Source organism: Sciurus carolinensis, chromosome 7 (assembly GCF_902686445.1).
Source record: "Sciurus carolinensis chromosome 7, mSciCar1.2, whole genome shotgun sequence".
Lineage (NCBI taxonomy): Eukaryota > Metazoa > Chordata > Mammalia > Rodentia > Sciuridae > Sciurus > Sciurus carolinensis.
In genome coordinates this window covers 75976508-75996567 of record NC_062219.1, presented here as the reverse complement: position 1 = coordinate 75996567, position 20060 = coordinate 75976508, and the positions used below count along the sequence as shown (strand labels likewise).

Sequence of the window (20060 nt, the reverse complement as noted above, 5' to 3'; positions counted from 1 at the left end):
GATAAATCAGGACTTTACACATGTTAAGCACCCGTTCTACCACTAAGCTACCCTCTTATCCTTCAGTAACTTTTAAAATATAACTGAATAGCTAAGGATATTTTTAAAAATCTCATTCATAATCACTACTACATATATAAATAACTTAGGAATAAATTTAACCAAACATGCACAAGATTTTTATAAACACTGTGAAGCATGGATTCAAAAAATTGAAGAGCACATGCAAAAACTGAAAAGACACCCTATGTTCATAGACTGAAGAATTTATGTTAAAATGTGCACATTACCCAAAGCATTGTAGAGTCAATGCAATCCCTACAAAAACTACTAGTGACATTCTTCACAGAACTAGAAGAAGAAAACAACTCCCAAATTGTGTATGGAACCACAAAAGTCCCCAAGGAGCCGAAAACATCATGAACAAACAAGAACAGAGCTGAAGACATTATAATGCCTGACTCAAAAGCAGGTATTACAAAGCCATCGTTACCTAAACAACATGGTACTGGCATGAAAAGAGACACAGGGAACACTGGGACAGAAGAGAGAACTCAGAAATGACCCCACACATTCACAGCCATCTGGTTTTTAACAAAAATGGCAAGATCATACATTGTCAGGAGGAAAAAGTCTCCTCAATAAACGGTGCCAAGAAAACAATATCCACAGGCAGAAGAAACTAGACTCCTGTCTCTCACCAGTTACCAAATTTGATGCAAAATGAATCAAAGACCTGAAACTCTGAAACTCCTAGAAGCACACCAGGAAACACATCAGGTCATTGGGGTGGGTCAAGATTTTATGGGCAAAGCACAAATAGAGAAAAGGGATCACACATCTAACTAAAAAAGTTTCTGCATGGCAATGGAGACAACAGAGTGAAAAGATAAGCTACAGAGAAGGAGAAAATATTTGCCAACTATTCATCGGACAAGGGGTTAAATATCCAGCATACGTAAGGAACTCCAACAACACAACAGCAAAAAAATCAAGTAATCCAATTTGTAAAGTGGGTAAATGAGCTGAACTCAAAAAAAGATATACAGCCAGCCACCAAGTATGTGAAAAAATGCTCAACATCACTAGTTACTGGGGAAATGCAGACCAAAACAATGAAATCCCATCTCACCCAAATTAGAATGGCTGTTATCAAAAAGACAGAAAACAGGAAATGCTGGCAAGGATGGGGAGGAAGAGGAACTCTCAGACACTATTGATGGGACTGTGTATCAGTACATCCATTATGGAAGAAAGGTATGGAGGTTCTTCAAAAACTAGAAATAGAACTCCCACATGATCCAGTAATCCCACTTCTGGGCACACATACAAAGGAACCGAAAGCAGCCTGTTAAAAAGACAATCTGCACTTGCTTGTTTATTGCAGTGCTATTTCACAACAGCCAATCTATGGAATCATCCTACATGTCCATTGATGGGTGATAGGATAAAGGAAATGTGGCACATCTACACAATGGAACACTGTTTAGCTATGAAAAGAATGAATTTCTATCACTTGTGACAACATGGAACTAGGTAAGTATGTTAAGTGAAATAAGTCAATTAGAGACAAGTATTGCTATTAACTCATAAGGAATCTGAAAACTTCCTATCACAGAATAGAATGATAGGTACCAGTGGTTAAGGAGAATAGGGTGGCTGGACAGGATTGGGAAAGGCTGATCACTAAGTACTAGATAGTAATCATCAGGTACTGTTCTTTCTGATGTGGTCTGGCCATTTTGTCCTACTTTCTCAGGGATGGAAACTTATAAAAACTTATAGTACACAATTCCAAAAACAGTATCAATATATATATGAGCTCTTGGTTAAGATTCCTCCCAACAAGCTAGTGTCAATTTCATTGAAACTATTGCAGAATTCAAAACTTGGGACTCAAATAGGTCAATAGAAACTTTATTATTATATTCTCCCTTCATTTTCAACATCCTATTTACATTTCTCTCCTATTACATTATGACTAAATATTCCATGACTTGGCTACTAACCACTTATTTCAATAAGCAGACATCTCTCTATAAAAACATTACTAAATTCATACATAAGCCAGTGTAACTTTTACTGTTTTAATTACAACTATCTATCTTAAATTCAAGAGGATTAATGGCAAAACATTCATGAATAATTTGATTACAAAGTTAATTATGCAAAAGTCAAGAATTTTGTTTAAAATCCATTCATGGTTTAGCTAATAATAGCTATAAATTTAAAAAATATAATCCCAAACTGTATGTTTTCTCTTCATGTCTGCTTTTCCTGGATGTTTTTCTTATCACCAGGTTTTGATAACAGAAAAAGGAAACTTTGCAGAACTATTCCTAGAAAGAAAAAACATGAAAATTACAAGACTATCAACATTACAACTTATTTTATAATATTAAAAACTTTGTCCTCAATGGTTTATCTCAGAAGCCAGATCCGTAATTGAGTTTTTTCAACAGCAATTCAGGTTCGGGATAGGATCATCATAGATAAGACCAAGGACACAATATTAGTTGTGAAAGAAAAAAAATCCCCACTTACAGAAATTGTTCTATCCCATGAACTTTACAGCAAACTGGTCCTTCTGAATGGGCACACACAGCCACAATCACTGTTGGCAGAAAAACATACATATCTAATTTAATGTGAATGGAACAAAAATTTATCACATTTCATCTACAGGTATTGGTCTTATTTCAGAAGCCGAATCCGTACATGTTTTTCTTCAGGTAATCAGCTTCGGGATACGTTTCATCACTCATTAGACCAATCAAGCATTACACATATACACATTATCTATAGATGTACCTTTGTATATCAGTGATATTTACTGTAAACAAAAGTTAAATGGTTCTAATACATTAGAAATATGTATAACATTTATTACCCAACTTACCTCAAACTGAAGTGACTACAGCCAGTGATGATTCATCACCTCATTAGTATTCATCAACATCCAGGTCGCTGTTCAATGACCAAAAAATTTCACTTGTTCTACATATTGATCGTATGCTCAATACTAGGTCCCACATACCAGGTGTGACTGTCAGGTTTTAAGCAAGTAATTCTCCATTAAAAATTTTATGCGATGTTTTGGGATTTCCTTGTGCATCTGACAAAAAAAACCAATTTAAAATGATTACGCACCATTATCTATTAAATAAAAAACTAACCGCGGTTTGAAAAATAAGCTCAGTAACCCTTACCTTAGCGACTCCATGTAGCAGCTCCGATGTACCACCGAAAGCCAGCGCCATTACTGCGGGGGATCGATGCTTGCAATCAAACATTCTCAGTGTCATGTTTTAATTTCTTTCTGTATTAATCCTCTCCCACTCATTAATTAGTATTGGAAACAGCGCCGCCTGGGCTCAAAACAGCCCCTAGAGTTCTATACAGATTCGGGGTTGCCCATGTTTAAATCATCTGGCGAAAGTAGAAAGGCATTAGCCCTGTTAATAAGTGCCCCTTATTCTTAAACTAACCTCATCATCCCTTACACACGTGCACAGTAACCACACAAATGTACTTTGTACCTTTGGTAAATCCTCAGGTGATTTTTCCCGCCGACGCTTAGGCTCAGGGCAGCCGGTGGCCCCATGCCAGAAATAGGGCCGCGCGTGGCGCCCTAGGCCTATAAGCAGGCTCCTCACGCCTAAACTCCAAGCATGTCGTCTCCCAGACTCTACTCAGGGCACGTGGCGGCCGGGCGGCGCGTTCCGCACGTGCGAGCTTCCAAAAACTAGCATTCTAGGATCAAAGCTCCAAGATGGCTTCATAGTACGCAGGCCCCAACCTCACCGTGCGCCTGGTTACTGGTGCGTGACACGCACTCACTTACAGACACAACAACTACTCCGCCAGCTCCACGCAAAAGAAGGAAGCGGCTGGCGCGCGACTCCTTATATAATCTCTCTCAAGTCAGACCGAGGCCGCCCCTCCCTCTCGCACTTATTGGATGGGGGAGAAAATGGGGGCGTGGCCTCTTCCGGAGGCGATTGAACGGGAGCGCGCGCGGCGGCTCTTTTCTTCCGGGGGCCGTTCCGGGGCGTGGTGCCCGCACCGCCCACCGCCGCGTGCCCGTTCATTCTCTGGCGCGCACCCGTAGACGCGCTGCTATCTGCAGCTTCCGAGTCTGGCGGGCGAACCGGCCCTACGTGGCGCGGGAGTGGCGCCAGAATTCAAACTAACAGCCGCGGTTGGAGGCGAGGCCGTCGCTTGCCGCGCGCCAAGTTCGCCCTGTACAGACTGGGGCCCGGAGTGAACTTCAGTTTTATAGCGCAGGTCGGCCTCAGTTTAGCATAGACCAGAGAATCCGAGCTGGTTAGGGGGCGCCGTCCGAAAGTTGGCACCCAGTGGCTGTCGCTGAAGGAGCTGGCGGGCACTGGCCTCCACACTTCCAGAAAGGGGAATTGGCGGGCAGAAATGCTTGGGCGAAAACGCTGAAAGCGCCGCGTTTGTCCTCCCATCCACAGCGAGAGCCGCGCCTTTCCCGAGGGCCGCTCAGCCGCGCGGCACGCGACACAGCTAAGTTGCAGCGAGGGCTCGAGCGCCCACCCTCAACTGGGTTCATCCCACTCTGCCTTGCCTCTGCCAGGCGCTGCTGTTACACTGTAACCAGTCCATAGAAGGCTTGCTGAGACAGCAAGCGTAAATACTCAGCTTAAATACTCCATTTCATAGAGGAAACTGAGCTCGAAAGCAGTTGATTTGTCCAAGGTCACACGACTAAAATGCTTTGCTATTTTTTAATTTCTTGTACTAAATTAGTCATATCTAGTTCAGGAGAAAGGTTAACTCGAGAAGTATTCCTGAATACTTCACACAAAAGACAAAAAAGTTCTAAAGCAATGTTTTCAATAATTAGCATGTATGAGTGAATGTGTGTGTGTGTGCATATACAACTTTTGAACATTTCAACTTTCGAGGCAGGAGGATTCCTTGAGCCCTGGAGTTCCAGACCCGGTTGGGAGCATGGGGCATGAGGCCCTGAATTGGATCCCTGGCACTACAAAAACAAAAAACAAACACAAACAAACAACACCCTAGGAAGATTCAGGTCTGACTTCTTTATTTCATAGTATTTCTTACTGATTAAAACTGTGTGTGTGTGTGTTTATGGCCCGTTTCCTCTCCTAGAATGCGTGAGGAACACGTCTGGTTTGTGCACTGCAGTTCAGTGTTCTGGTTTAGAACAGTGACCAGTGTGAAATAGGTTTTCAGTGATTACTGGTTGATTAAATTACTATATTTGGTTACTTTTCAGAAAACTAGAATGAAAGTCAAACTTCAGATTAAAAGGTAACAGTGATGCCTGGCCCCTATGGTGCACACCTGTGATCCCAGCAATTTGGGAGGTGCACACCTGTAATCCCAGCGGTTTGGGAGGCTGAGGCTAGAGGATCCCGAGTTCAAAGCCAGACTTAGCAAAGATGGGGCGCTAAGCAATTCGGTGAGACCCTGTCTCTAAATAAAATACAGAATAGGGTTGGGGATGTGATTCAGTGGTCAAGTGCCCTTGAATTCAATTCCAGGTACCAAAAAGAAAAAAAGTAATAAGTGATAAGCAAATTTCCCTAACTGGAACCTAAATGATGAATATTTACTTGGTTGGGCTTTATTTTATTTTTGCATATTGTTTGTAATGTACAACATAAGGTTATTGCTCATAGTTTTTTTTCTTTTTAACTAAAACAAAAGCAGCACAAAAAATATAAAAAGCCAAGTAAAATCTCCTTTCCATATCCATGGGAATCTTTTTGCCTGTTCTATTTACCAGTAGTAATCACAATATACAAATATATGTACATATTTTTTCACATACAGGGGGATCTATATACTCTTCTGCAACTTTCTTTTCCTTCTCATAAATATCACACATACCTTTCCATATCAGTACATGTAGATTAACTTATTCTTTTTTATAACCTGTATATCATTTAGTTGGAATATCATAATTTATTTCATTAATTCCAGTTTTTCAATATTTCAAATAGCACACAGATGAATTATAGATATATAGAACTTGTGACAACATATTATAGATATATAGAACTTGTAACTAACCTGCAAGATTAGTTAGTAGGAGTCAAAGGTTAAGCGTACTTAAATTTGTGATACTTGCTTAATTATCTTTATTTCTACAAGAAGGTTATATGTTCAGGTTATATTTTAAAGTGTATTTTGTGAATTAAAAACACAGGCATAACTATAATGAATGGTGATTATAACAGAATTGATATTGGGAATCAATATTATCTTTGTTATCTTTCAGTCACTTCTGTGTTGAAGCCTGTCACCAACATTTGGTCAAAAGATGTGTAAAACAATGATTCCCTACCCTAATTTACCAGTGTAAACCTCATAAACCTAAAAAATTATGAGCTTTTGGGGTTTCAATCAAAGAAGAATCTTCTTGAGACTCAAGAATTAACATTTTTTTTTTCCTGTGTTGGGGATTGGACCTAGGGGTGTTTTACCATTGAGCTACATTCCCAGCCCTTTTAATTTTTTATTTTGAGAGTTTTACTGTATTCCTGAGACTGTGTTTGAACTTGTGATCCTCCGCCTCCTGTATCCTGATTAACTGGGATTACAGGTGTATGATACCACCTCCACCCATATATCAACATTTTAAACAAGCATCGGGGCTAAAGTTGTCCAATAGAAATATAACATGAATCACAAATGCAAGTTGCATATGTATTTTTAATTGTGTTAGTAGTCATATTTTTATAAAGTAAAAGAATTAGATGAAATTACCTCTACTAATATATTTCTTTTTTTTTTAAACCTTTATTTCATTTATTTTTTATGTGGTGCTGAGAATCAAATCCAGTGCCTCACATGTGCTAGGCAAGTGCTCCACCACTGAGCCAGAGCCCTAGCCTATGAATATATTTTGTTTTACCCAATATAAATAAAATATTTTCATTTCAACATAAACAATGTTAAAGTCACTGAGATTTTTTACTTTAATTTTGTACAGTCTTTGAAATCTGGTGTGTATCTTACACCTAAAACACATTTCAATTTGAACTATCTACATTTCAAATACTTAATTACAGTGGCTATTGTATTAGACAGCACTGATGTAGTATGAAGCATACAGAAGTTTGAGAACCACAGCTTCTGGTGAGATACCACATACATAACATTTTCTAGTCTTAAAAAAAACTAAAAAAAAATTCTATATTATTTTTGACTCACAACTAATAAACTTTAACAGACAATGCAAAATGAAATTAATCCAGAGCTTGATTATTGAAAATGCCCTCCAGTGAACACAGGCAATGCTTGTGATGTCAATACACAACTCTTTCAAGATGTTTATCACATCAAGAAACAAAAAGATGAATCCAGGGATGTAGCCATCAGTCACTGCCCCCATACTTAAAATATTCAAATACATTGCTTCCAAATATTTTAAATGATTTAATAAAGACCATATAAATCAGTAATGAAGTCAAGTGTCCTTGAAGAATTCATGATACTGAAAATAAAATCTAATTTCCTTTAACAAACTTCCAGATGAGATCATCGTTTTGAGGCTGGAATTGTGGCTCAGTGATAGAGCACTTGCCTGGCATGTGTGAGGCCCTGGGTTCAATACTCAGCACTACATATAAATAAAATAAGAGATCCATTGACAACTAAAAAAAAATTTTTTTAAAAGTCTAAAAAAAATCATTTTGATCAATTTTTTAAAAGAAATATTCATTGAGTCCTTGGTGCATGCATTGTGCTTCAGACAAACTTAATATCAATATAGAAAACTCCTCAATGTTCTCAAATGTGTTTATAGTTCAGTAAGAAGTGTTTGTCCAACTTTGACAGTTTAGAAATTAGTGCAATCATGAGATATTGTGAAAGGCACCACTATTAGCCATGGAAATGGAAGCAGGGGAATAGAACAACATATGGTAAGAACTTGTTATATGATGTTAGATTCTAACATGTATTAAACCATGTAATCTTCAGAAAATTTTTGGTATGTATTTTTTTATTTTTACAGATTGCACTTTGATACATTGTACACAAATGGGGTACAACTTTTCATTTCTCTGGTTGTTCACAATGTAGTCACACCATTTGTGTAATCATACAAGTACACAGGGTAATGATGTTTGTCTCATTCCACCATCTTTCCTTCCCCCATCCCCTCCCTCCCCTCATTTCCCTCTACACAATCTATCCTTCCTCTATTCTTCCCTTATCCTCCCCGCACCCCATTATGTATCAGCATCTACTTATCAGAGAAAACATTCCACCTTTGGTTTTTGGGGGTTGGCTTATTTCAGTTAGCATGATATTCTCCAACTCCATCCATTTACTTGCAAATGCCATAATTTTATCCTTCCTTATGGCTGAGTAATAGTCCATTGTGTATATATACCATAGTTTCTTTATCCATTCATCTATTGAAGGGCATCTAGGTTGGTTCCACAATCTAGCTGTTTTGAATTAAGCTGCTATAAATATTGATGTGGCTGCATCACTGTAGTATGCTGACTTTTAAGTCTTTTGGGTATAAACCAAGGAGTGGGATAACTGGGTCAAATGGTGGATCCGTTCCAAGTTTCTAAGGAATCTCCATACTGCTTTCCAGAGTGGCTGCACCAATTTGCAATTCCACCAGCAATGTATGAGTGTGCCTTTTTTCCCATATCCTCGCCAACACCTATTGTTGCTTGTATTCTTGATAACAGCCATTCTAATTGGAGTGAGATGATATCTTAGGGTAGTTTTGATTTACCTTTCTCTAATTACTAGAGATGTTGAAAATTTTTTCATATATATGTTGATTTCTTCTATATCTTCTTCTGTGAAGTGTCTGCTCAGTTCTTTAGTCCATTTATTGATTGGATTCTTTGTATTTTTGGTATAAAGTTTTATACATTCTTTATAAATTTTGGAGATTAGTGCTCTATCTGAAGTATGTGTGGAAAGACTTTCTTCCACTTTGTAGGCTTTCTCTTCACATTATCGATTGTTTCCTTTGCTGAGAAAAGCTTTTTAGTTTTAATCCATCCCATTTATTGATTCTTGCTTTCATTTCTTGTGCTTTGGGAGTCTTGTTAAGGAAGTTAGTTCCTAAGCCAACATGATCAAGATTTGGGCCTACTTTTTCTTCTGTTTGGTACAGGGTCTCTGTTCTAGTGCCTCAGTTTTTGATTCATTTTGAGTTGAGTTTTGTACAGGGTGAGAGATAGGGGTTTAATTTTATTTTGCTGCATATGGATTTCCAGTTTTCCCAGCACCATTTGTTGAAGAGGTTATCTTTTCCCCATTATATGTTTTTGTCTAGTATGAGGTAACTGTATTTATGTGGGTTTGTCTCTGTGTTTTCTATTCTGTACCATTGGTCTGCCTGCCTATTTTGGTGCCAATACCTTGCCATTTTTGTTACTGTTGTTCTGTAGTGTAGTTTAAGGTCTTGTATTGTGATACCTCCTGCTTCACTCTTCCTGCTCAGGATTGCTTTGGATATTCTGGGTCTCTTTTCCTTCCAAATGAATTTCATGATTGCTTTTTCTATTTCTGTGAGGTATGTCATTGGGATTTTAATTGGAATTGCATTGAATCTGTATAGCACTTTTGGTAGTATGGCCATTTTGACAATATTAATCCTGCCTATCCAAGAACATGGGAGATCTTTCCATCTTCAAAGGTTTTCTTTAATTTCTTTCTTTAGTGTTCTGTAGTTTTTATTGTAGAGGTCTTTCACCTCTTTTGTTAGAATGATTCCCCAGTATTTTATTTTTTTTGAGGTTATTATGAGTGGAGTAGTTTTTCTAATTTCTCTTTCAGAGAATTCATCACTTATGAAAAGAAATGCATTAGATTTATGAATGTTGGTTTTTAAACTTATGTGTTAAATAATCTTCCATCACTGTAACAATTTATTATTATTATTATTATTATTAGCAGTAGTGTAGATTGAATTCAGGCATACTCTACCACAGAGATATGTCCCCAGTCCTTTTTGTTTTTTATTTTAGTTTATTTATTTTTTTGGTACTGGAGATTAAACCCAGGGATGCTTTACCAAATGAGCTACATCCTCAACTCCCTTTTTTATTTCTATTTTTTATTTTAAGACAGAGTCTCATTAAGTTGTTTAGGGCTGTGCTAAGTTGCTGAGGCTGACCTCAAACTTGTGATCGTCCTGCCTCAGCCTCCCGAGTTGCTGAGATTACAGACATGTTGCCACCCTACCTGGCTTTTAATTTTCCTTTTGTAAATTTGTGCTGTATAATTATTATAATAATTAGAATCCATTGCTACTTATTCTGTAACAAAATACTTTAGATAATCAACTTACAAAAACAAAAGGTTCTCTCACGTGAACGAAAGGTTCTCTTAGTGCACGAAACTAAACTCAAAATGGATTAAGGACCTCGGAATCAGACCAGAGACCCTGCATCTTATAGAAGAAAAAGTAGGTCCAGATCTTCAACATGTCAGCTTAGGACCAGACTTCCTCAACAGGACTCCCATAGCACAAGAAATAAAAACAAGAATCAATAACTGGGATAGATTCAAACTAAAAAGCTTTCTCTCAGCAAAGGAAACTATCAACAATGCGAAGAAAGAGCCTACAGAGTGGGAGGAAATCTTTGCCAATCATACTTCAGATAGAGCACTAATCTCCAGAATCTATAAAGAACTAAAAAAACTCACCAAGAATACAAATAACCCAATCAACAAATGGGCTAAGGAAATGAATAGACACTTCACAGAAGAAGATCTACAAGCAATCGACAAACATATGAAAAAATGTTCCACATTGCTGGTAATAAGAGAAATGCAAGTCAAAACCACCCTAAGATTCCATCTCACCCCAATTAGAATGGCGATTATCAAGAATACAAGCAACAACAGGTGTTGGCGAGGATGTGGGGAGAAAGGTACACTCATACATTGCTGGTGGGGTTGCAAATTAGTGCAGCCACTCTGGAAAGCAGTGTGGAGATTCCTTAGAAAACTTGGAATGGAACCACCATTTGACCCAGCTATCCCACTCCTTGGCCTATACCCAAAGGACTTAAAATCAGCGTACTACAGAGATACAGCCACATCAATGTTCATAGCTGCTCAATTCACAATAGCCAGATTGTGGAACCAACCTAGATGTCCTTCAATTGATGAATGGATAAAGAAACTGTGGTATATATATACAATGGAATATTACTCAGCCATAAAGAATGATAAAATTATGGCATTTACAGGCAAATGGATGAAATTGGAGAATATCATGTTAAGTGAGATAAGCCAATCTCAAAAAAACAAAGGATAATGATATCGCTAATAAGTGGATGATGACACATAATGGGGGGTGGGAGGGGTTAGTGTTAGGGTTAGAGTTATGGTTATGGAGGGTGGCAAGAATGGAGGAAGGAAGGACTGTATAGAGGGAAAAGAGGGGTGGGAGGGGTGGGGGAAGGGAAAAAATAACAGAATGAATCAACCAACATTACCCAATGTAAATTTATGATTACACAAATGGTATGCCTTGACTCCATGTAGAAACAGAGAAACAACATGTATCCCATTTGTTTACAATAATAATAATAAAAAAGGTTTATTTTGATTCACAGTTTTTGAGGTTTTCATCTGATTTGATGGCCTTGTTTCTTTGGGCCTGTGGCAAAGCAACACATCATGGAGAATAAAACTGTTCACCTCATGTTCACAAAAGAGGAAGAAGAAGGGACCAGACTTCCACAATTCCCTTCAAGGACACAACTCCAGTAATGTAAATGTCTCCCATAAGGCCATATCACCTAAAGTTGCCACTACCTCCCAAAACTGCCCGTCTGGGGACCAACCCTTTAACACATGGGCCTCTGAGAGACATTTAAGGTCCAAAATATTATACCTTATATTAGAAATGAGGAAAATGAGAAATGGAGATCCTAGTGAACTAATATTCCCAAGTCTTTCTGACCCCAAACTTGTTTATGGCCCTAGGGTATGATATTGCTGTGTTAAAAGAAGGAATGATAGGATGTGATAATGAACTGTTAGTGAAGAGATGAAGTGGAGTGGAACCTGGGCAGCCAAGAGAATGGCAGCTATGTTAACAGGAAGAAGGAATCCAAGAATGTATGCAAGGAAAATAAATTGACTGAGTTTTGGTTGTAATTAAATTTTGGATGGAAGTTTTGGTTATATTTGTCCAGTGGACCATTAGAAATGTGGAACTGAATTCCAAGGCTAGAGTTTGGCTAACACTAATTTAGGGAGGACGACTGAAACCATGTGAACAGATGAGCATGGAGAGAAAAAGAAAAAGGGCCAAGAGTGGCCTAGACTTAGTAGCACAGTGTATGCAGATTATCTTGCAGGAGATAACCTTTGAGAACATAGTTCCCATAACAGAGGGATCTGGTTGTATAATAAAGCTTAAGAAAAAAGAGCACTGTTACAACTTTTCTTTAAATCATGTGAGAAATATGTGTAACAACTAAAGTATTGTAAGTTCTTCTTCTTCTTCTTCTTCTTCTTCTTCTTCTTCTTCTTCTTCTTCTTCTTCTTCTTCTTCTTCTTTTTCTTCCTCTTCTCTGTCTGTCTCTGTCTCTCTTCCTCTTTTAAAAATTTCTCTTTCTTTCTTCTTCTTCTTCTTTTTTTTTTTTTCTTGTACTGGTGATTTAATCCAGACTCCCTTCACCTCTGAGTTACATCCCCATACATTTTTTATTTTTTGTTGTGAGATAGGATCTCACTAAGTTTCATAGGGCTTCACTAAGTTGCTGAGGCTGGTCTCAAACTTGCCATTCTCCTGCCTCAGCCTCTGGAGTCCCTGGGATTACAGGCATGTTCCACTGTGCAGGCTTGTAAGTATTATTATTTTATTTCAAAGCAGAGAAAATAACTTTAAAAAATTCAGTAATTCTATCTCTTACTTTGTATAAGGATGCCCCACTCCCAATGCCCCACAACCCCAGTGTCTGAACTGGTCAGTAAACTAGGTTTGATACAAGACAGACAACTGAAAATCATATGAATACACCAAAAAATAGTAAAGTTAAAGGGTTCAATTAGGGAAAATATCTCATACATGTGGGAACATTAGGGAGACAGTTAGATCCATGAGTCTGATGTTCAGAGAAGAGGTCAGGGCTAGAGTGTCTTTGGCATAAGTAAGGAATTTAAGGCATGACCCAAGTGAGATCATCAGGGAAAGAGTATAAATAGAGAAGAGTAGAAAGCCCAGGACAGAGCACTGGAACACTCCAAACTTTAGGTTTGGGGAGGTGAAAAAGTCAGCATAGGAGACCCCTGTGGGGGAAAACTGGAGAATTTGACTTCTCAGAAAGAGTAAACAATTTCAGGGAGAAATAAGTCAGTTGAGCTGGGCATGGTGGCACATGTCTGTAATCCCAGCTACTCAGGAAGCAGAGGCAGGAGGATTGCAAGATCAAGACCAGCCTGCCCAATTTTTCTAGATCCTGTCTCAATAAATAAGAAAGAAAGAAAGAGAAGGAAGGAAGGAAGGAAGGAAGGCAGGGAGGCAGGCAGGCAGGTTTGGGTGTAGCTCAGTGGTAAAGCACTGGCCTAGTAAGATGACAGAGATGACCATGGGTTTGGCAATATGAAGATCACTGGTGACCTTATAAATATAGTTTCACTGGGATGGGAATGATGGATGTCCTCTTGAAAAGGATTGAATTGAGAAGGCAGATATGGGTTAGTAGCTAGAGAAGAACGTAAGGTCAAGAGACTGCTTTTATAAATGGGAGTTACTAAAGCATGGGGATAATTTTGTAGAAGGAGATTTATGATGCAAGAAAAAGGCCAAAGTTACAGGAGCTAAATCCTTGAGAAGACACGTGGTGATCCTTTCCAGAATACCAACAGGGAGCAAGGCATGGTGGCACACACCTGTAATCCCAGTGACTCTGGAGGCTGAGGCAGGGGGATCACAAGTTCAAAGTCAGTCTCAGCAATTTAGCCAGGCCCTACACAATTAAGCAAGAGCCTGTCTCAAAATAAAAAGGGCTGGGAATGTGACTAAATGGTTGAGTTCCCCTGGGCTCTATCCTCAGTACCAAAATCAAAACAAACAAACAACAGAACACAAATAGAGGTCTTTATGTATACATAAGCTGGAGGTTGCGCTCTACCTTTGAGCTACAATCCCAATCCTTCTTACTTGCTTTTATTTTGAGACTGGATTTCACTAAGTTGTCCAGGATGTCTTCAAAGTTGTGATTCTCCTGCCTCAGCCTTCTGAGTAGCTGGGATTACAGGTGATTGCTACCACACCCAGCCAAATAGAGAGGTCTTTGATTGGAACATTTCATCTGTTTTGTCTGTTAAAAGAGAAAGCAAAACTCTAGCCAGAGCAATTAGACAGACCAAAGAAATTAAAGGGATACGAATAGGAAAAGAAGAACTCAAACTATCCCTATTTGCTGATGATATGATGGTATACTTAGAGGAACCAGGAAATTCCACCAGAAAACTGTTAGATCTCATAAGTGAATTCAGTAAAGTAGCAGGATATAAGATCAATGCACATAAATCTAAGGCATTTTTATACATAAGCGATGAATCTTCAGAAAGAGAAATTAGGAAAACTACCCCATTCACAATAGCTTCGAAAAAAATAAAATACTTGGGAATCAATCTCACAAAAGAGGTGAAAGACCTCTACAATGAGAACTATAGAACACTAAAGAAAGAAATTAAAGAAAACCTCAGAAGATGGAAAGATCTCCCATGTTCTTGGATAGGAAGAATTAATATTGTCAAAATGGCCATACTACCAAAAGTGCTATACAGATTCAATGCAATTCCAATTAAAATCCCAATGATGTACCTTACAGAAATAGAGCAAGCAATTATGAAATTCATCTGGAAGAATAAAAAACCTAGAATAGCTAAAGCAATCCTTGGCAGAAAGAGTGAAGCAGGGGGTATCGCAATACCAGATCTTCAACTCTACTACAAAGCAATAGTAACAAAAACGGCATGGTATTGGTACCAAAATAGAAAGGTGGATCAATGGTACAGAATAGAGGACATGGACACAAACCCAAATAAATATAATTTTCTCATACTAGACAAAGGGGCCAAAAATATGCAATGGAGAAAAGATAGCCTCTTCAACAAATGGTGCTGGGAGAATTGGAAATTCATATGCAACAGAATGAAACTAAAACCATATCTCTCACCATGCACAAAACTAAACTCAAAATGGATTAAGGATCTCGGAATCAGACCAGAGACCTTGCATCTTATAGAAGAAAAAGTAGGTCCAGAGCTTCAACATGTCGGCTTAGGACCAGACTTCCTCAACAGGACTCCCATAGCACAAGAAATAAAAGCAAGAATTAATAACTGGGATAGATTCAAACTAAAAAGCTTTCTCTCAGCAAAGGAAACTATCAACAATGCGAAGAAAGAGCCTACAGAGTGGGAGAAAATCTTTGCCAATCATACTTCAGATAGAGCACTAATCTCCAGAATCTATAAAGAACTCAAAAAACTCAACACCAAGACTACAAATAATCCAATCAACAAATGGGCTAAGGAAATGAATAGACACTTCACAGAAGAAGATCTACAAGCAATCAACAAACATATGGAAAAATGTTCAACATCTCTAGTAATAAGAGAAATGCAAATCAAAACCACCCTAAGATTCCATCTCACCCCAATTAGAATGGCGATTATCAAGAATACAAGCAACAACAGGTGTTGGCGAGGATGTGGGGAGAAAGGTACACTCATACATTGCTGGTGGGGTTGCAAATTAGTGCAGCCACTCTGGAAAGCAGTATGGAGACTCCTTAGAAAACTTAGAATGGAACCACCATTTGACCCAGCTATCCCACTCCTTGGCCTATACCCAAAGGATTTAAAATCAGTATATTACAGAGATACAGCCACATCAATGTTCATAGCTGCTCAGATCACAATAGCCAGATTGTGGAACCAACCTAGATGCCCTTCAATTGATGAATGGATAAAGAAACTGTGGTATATATATACAATGGAATATTACTCTGCCATAAAGAATGATAAAATTATGGCATTTGCAGGCAAATGGATAAAACTGGAGAATATTATGCTAAGTGAGATAAGCCAATCTCAAAAAACCAAAGGAAGAATGATATCGCTAATAAGTGGATGAGGACACATAATGGGGGGTGGGAAGAGTTAGTGTTAGGGTTAGAGTTAGGTTTAGGGAGGGGGGCAAGAATGGAGGAAGGAAGGACTGTATAGAGGGAAAAGAGGGGTGGGAGGGGTGGGGGGAAGGGAAAAAATAACAGAATGAATCAAACATTACCCTATGTAAATTTATGATTACACAAATGGTATGCCTTTACTCCATGTAGAAACAGAGAAACAACATGTATCCCATTTCTGTACAATAATAAAAAAAATAAATAAATAAAAAAAAAAAGAGAAAGCAGGTGTTGATAAAGGCGGTCTTGCACACAGCCTGTCCACTCTTGCATGGTTGCATAGAAGTGTGCTTTGCTTGGGCCTGGAACATTTTCTCACATGGAGATAAGGTGTCCTTACAGCCCATGTTAGGCATATTGCCATGTCTGGGAGTCGTTTTCTTTGTTCCAGACTTGATGTGTACTTCTTTGTTCTGCTTAAAGAATGTGTATCATATGGTACCTGGTCAACTCTACTGTTACATCTGTTGCTGGTGGGAAAGAAAGGGGTTCCTTTGGCCACTACCAAAGACTGGATAAAAAACATCACCCTGTGTCTGCTATAAGACAAGATCTGCTGACCACTGGGGGACTCATACTATTGAAGTAGATCTTACTGTGTCTCTTCTCTGTGTGAGTAAAGTATTGTTCTATCTGGTGCCTGTGTGAGTTATCTCTTTCTTGGTGGCCCTGACCCCAATAAACCATGTAACAGGTGGCATACTGGGTCTGCTGCTTCTGGTGGTAGGCAAGAGGTGTCACTTGTCTAACAGTGTGATTCCATAAGCAGGATCACCATGGCATGGTAAAGATGCGGGGTCCATCAGTTCAGCCATCCCAGTGTGGGGACAGCTTCCTGAGACAGTGTCAGGCTGATGAGGGGCTGGTGTCCCTCTGGTTGCAGAGGGGTAAATGGAATGTAGACAATCTCCTGGTAAACAAGGATAAACTAGTGCAATGGATGAGAGTAAGAATGCAAGAGGTTGGTCCTAAAAAAATACAGGAAAATGATGCCTGGGCTCTTAAAATAATTTTGCACTCCCACACTATCTGCCAACTTCCAGTGTGTTCCAGTGATCACAGACTATTCCTGAAGGGAAATCAGGGGCTCCAGTGCAGGAAGCTTCACCTGGTCTGATTGCTTGTAAGACTGAAATAAATCTGTTTTCATTCTTATAAAATTATGGGTGGTGTTTATAGAAATGAAACTGTTGAAATGAGATCCTTCTCTGAGAATGAATTATGAAAACTGAAAGACAGCAATGGGCAGAGGCCAGGAAAGTCCCATGTATCTTGGATGGTTGCCCAGTTGATGAGGGGACAAGAATTGTAAGGCTCCAATATCTCAGGCTGCAGTCCAGGGAAGCTAGCTAACCACCGACCTCCTGCTGCAACACATTTCTGAACAGGGCATCTGTTGGAAAAACGTGAATAGCCTGTTTTTTTCTTTTATTCTGATGCCACAATAAACACAGAACACTTCTGTGAGCTCAAAAGGTATGGAGATTTCCCCCCACCAGTGAGCAAGCAATTCTTTAGTAGATACCAGCTGAATGTACCCTAATGTACTTGGAGATAATGTTAGGTCCCACAGGATGAGGGCTTAGTTCCCAAGACTGCTCTCCTTCACTTTAGATATCAGTTGCAAGCCCTCAATTGTTTTACTGTGCTTCTGACCTACCAGTATAAATTCAGGTTCTCATAACCCCTCTTTGAGTTGGATTAATTTGCTCAAGTGGCTCACAGAGCTCAGGGAGACACATTGCCACTTTATTATAAAGAATATTATTGTAAAGGATACAGATGAAGAAAATGCAAGGGTAGAGGTTTGGGAAAAGGGTTGCAGAGCTTCCACACCCTCTCTGGGCAGATACATCACCTTCCAGGGATCTCCATATATTCTGTTGTTCAGAAGCCTTTTTAGTTTCTATGGAGGCATCAATACATACTGATGGATTAAATCCTTGGTCATTGGTGATCGACTTAATCTTCAACTCCTTTTCCCTCTCTGGAGGCTGGGGGTGGGACTGGAAGTCCTAATCCTAGAATCATGCCTTGCTCTTTTTTGGCGATCACCCGTCACCTTGAAGCCATATATATATGTATACATGTATACATATATACACATATGTATATATTGGGGTTTGAACCCAGGGGTGTTCAACTACTGAGCCACATCCCCAGCTCTTTTTAAAAATTTTTTATTTTGACACAGGGCCTCGATAAGTTGCTGAGGCTGACTTTAAACTCATGATCCTCCTGCCTTGGCCTCTCAAACCTCTGGGATTTTCGCCTTGAAGCTATCTATGGGCTACCAGCCATCATTCAACTCATTAACATACAAAAAGATACTATCACTTCAGATAGTCCAAAGGTTTTAGTTGTATGCCAGGAAATGGGGACAAAGACCAAAAAGAAAAAAGGTATATTTATGTATATAGGTGTATATATGTATATATGTATATCATATACATATATAATACATATGGATGCCCATTATATAGCATCACACATTCAGCAAGACAGGGACAGAAATGAGTAGTGATCTCTCTTGAAATAAAAGAGGAAAACTCCTTATAACAGAAGATTTAAGCCATAACAATGGGGTATGTCCATTCCTTCCCACCACCTAAATTATTCAAACCTTAGCAGATTATTTGACAAAAGCAGTAGTGCATACCAGGTGGAGAAAAGGACACAATACTGTTGACACAGAACCTGCAAGCAGGAGTACGATGCATTTGCTGTTGCAGTATAACAGCTTAGTCTGGACTGTAAAATTGGCCTCAGGATCTTGAAGGCTGATAGCAGGTTATTGAAGAATCGATACTTGGGTACCACCCTTTGCTCTTGTACTCAGCATCCTTGCTATCACTTTAGCAGTGGTGGCCCACACAGGACACTAACATGCTATTATTGACCTAGTGGAGAGTTTCTTTGCAATTTCTTTGTGGGTTAAAAATCAGGACCACTTTGTGTTCATATGAGATGACTGACAATATACTTTCACTGTAGTTCCACAGGGATACATTGATTTTCCTGTAAAATACCACTAATTGATAGGTTAGATTAGTGATAAGCTCAGTCACCCCCAGACATACTCTTCTGTCCACTCTGTTGATGTCGTCTGTTATGATTTGGATCTTGAGTGTCCCCCAAAGGCTGTATGCTAAAGGTTTGGCTCCAGAGCTGTGGGGAGGTAGTGGAACCTTTAGGAGGTGCGGCCTAGTAGAAAGAAGTTAGATCACTGTGGGAATGCTCTTGAAGGGGTATGGGAACTCCTAACCCTCCTCTCTTTTTGTTTCCCTCCCCACGAGGTGAGTAGCTCTTCTACCATGTACTCCCTACCAGGGTGTTTGGCCGCACCACAGGCCCCAAAACAATAGAGCCAAGCAACCACAGACTGAAACCTGTGAAGCCATGAGCCAAAGTAAATCTTTCCTCCTCTTAAGGTGATTTCTTCAGGTATTTTGTCACAGATGCAGAAAGCCAACTAACACAACATCTGCATTTCTGGCCCAGCTAAGAAACAAATTGACAAGGCCCTACATAAGGTCACAGACACTATGACAAAGGCAGCTGGGGCCTTCAGCCATGATAACATTCAGGGACCTGCTGAACAAGTGCAGTTTTTTGGAGCGATCTGGGCCAGTAATCAGAGGAATACTCTTGATTATGCCAAATAAAAATCATTGTTCTAAAAAGCATTCACAAACAATAAGGAAGTTCAATAGTTAGTGAGCCTATATGGATATTAAAGATAGCATGTACCACATCAGATTTTCTTTTGTCCCCTTTGATCAAAATTACCTGACACGTGCCCACCTTTCAATTTAGGAGTTCCAACAATAGGCTCTAAAGGCCCTGCTACAGAGGCCA

At 39.1% G+C, this 20060-nt stretch overlaps 1 long non-coding RNA gene and 2 other non-coding genes across 3 annotated transcripts; all 3 read right to left on the bottom strand.

Annotated features, from left to right (window-relative positions):
- Positions 1–1370: 1370 nt before the first annotated feature.
- On the bottom strand, positions 1371–3866 carry LOC124988732 (uncharacterized). Its single transcript, XR_007109480.1, has 5 exons — positions 3540–3866; positions 3210–3429; positions 2900–3115; positions 2545–2614; positions 1371–2339 (listed from the first exon to the last, which is right to left on the bottom strand). It is a non-coding gene; the product is annotated as an uncharacterized LOC124988732 (long non-coding RNA).
- LOC124989828 (small nucleolar RNA SNORD50) lies at positions 2424–2495 on the bottom strand. The gene has a single exon (XR_007109646.1). It is a non-coding gene; the product is annotated as a small nucleolar RNA SNORD50 (small nucleolar RNA).
- LOC124989829 (small nucleolar RNA SNORD50) lies at positions 2697–2766 on the bottom strand. Its single transcript, XR_007109647.1, has one exon. It is a non-coding gene; the product is annotated as a small nucleolar RNA SNORD50 (small nucleolar RNA).
- Positions 3867–20060: the final 16194 nt, after the last annotated feature.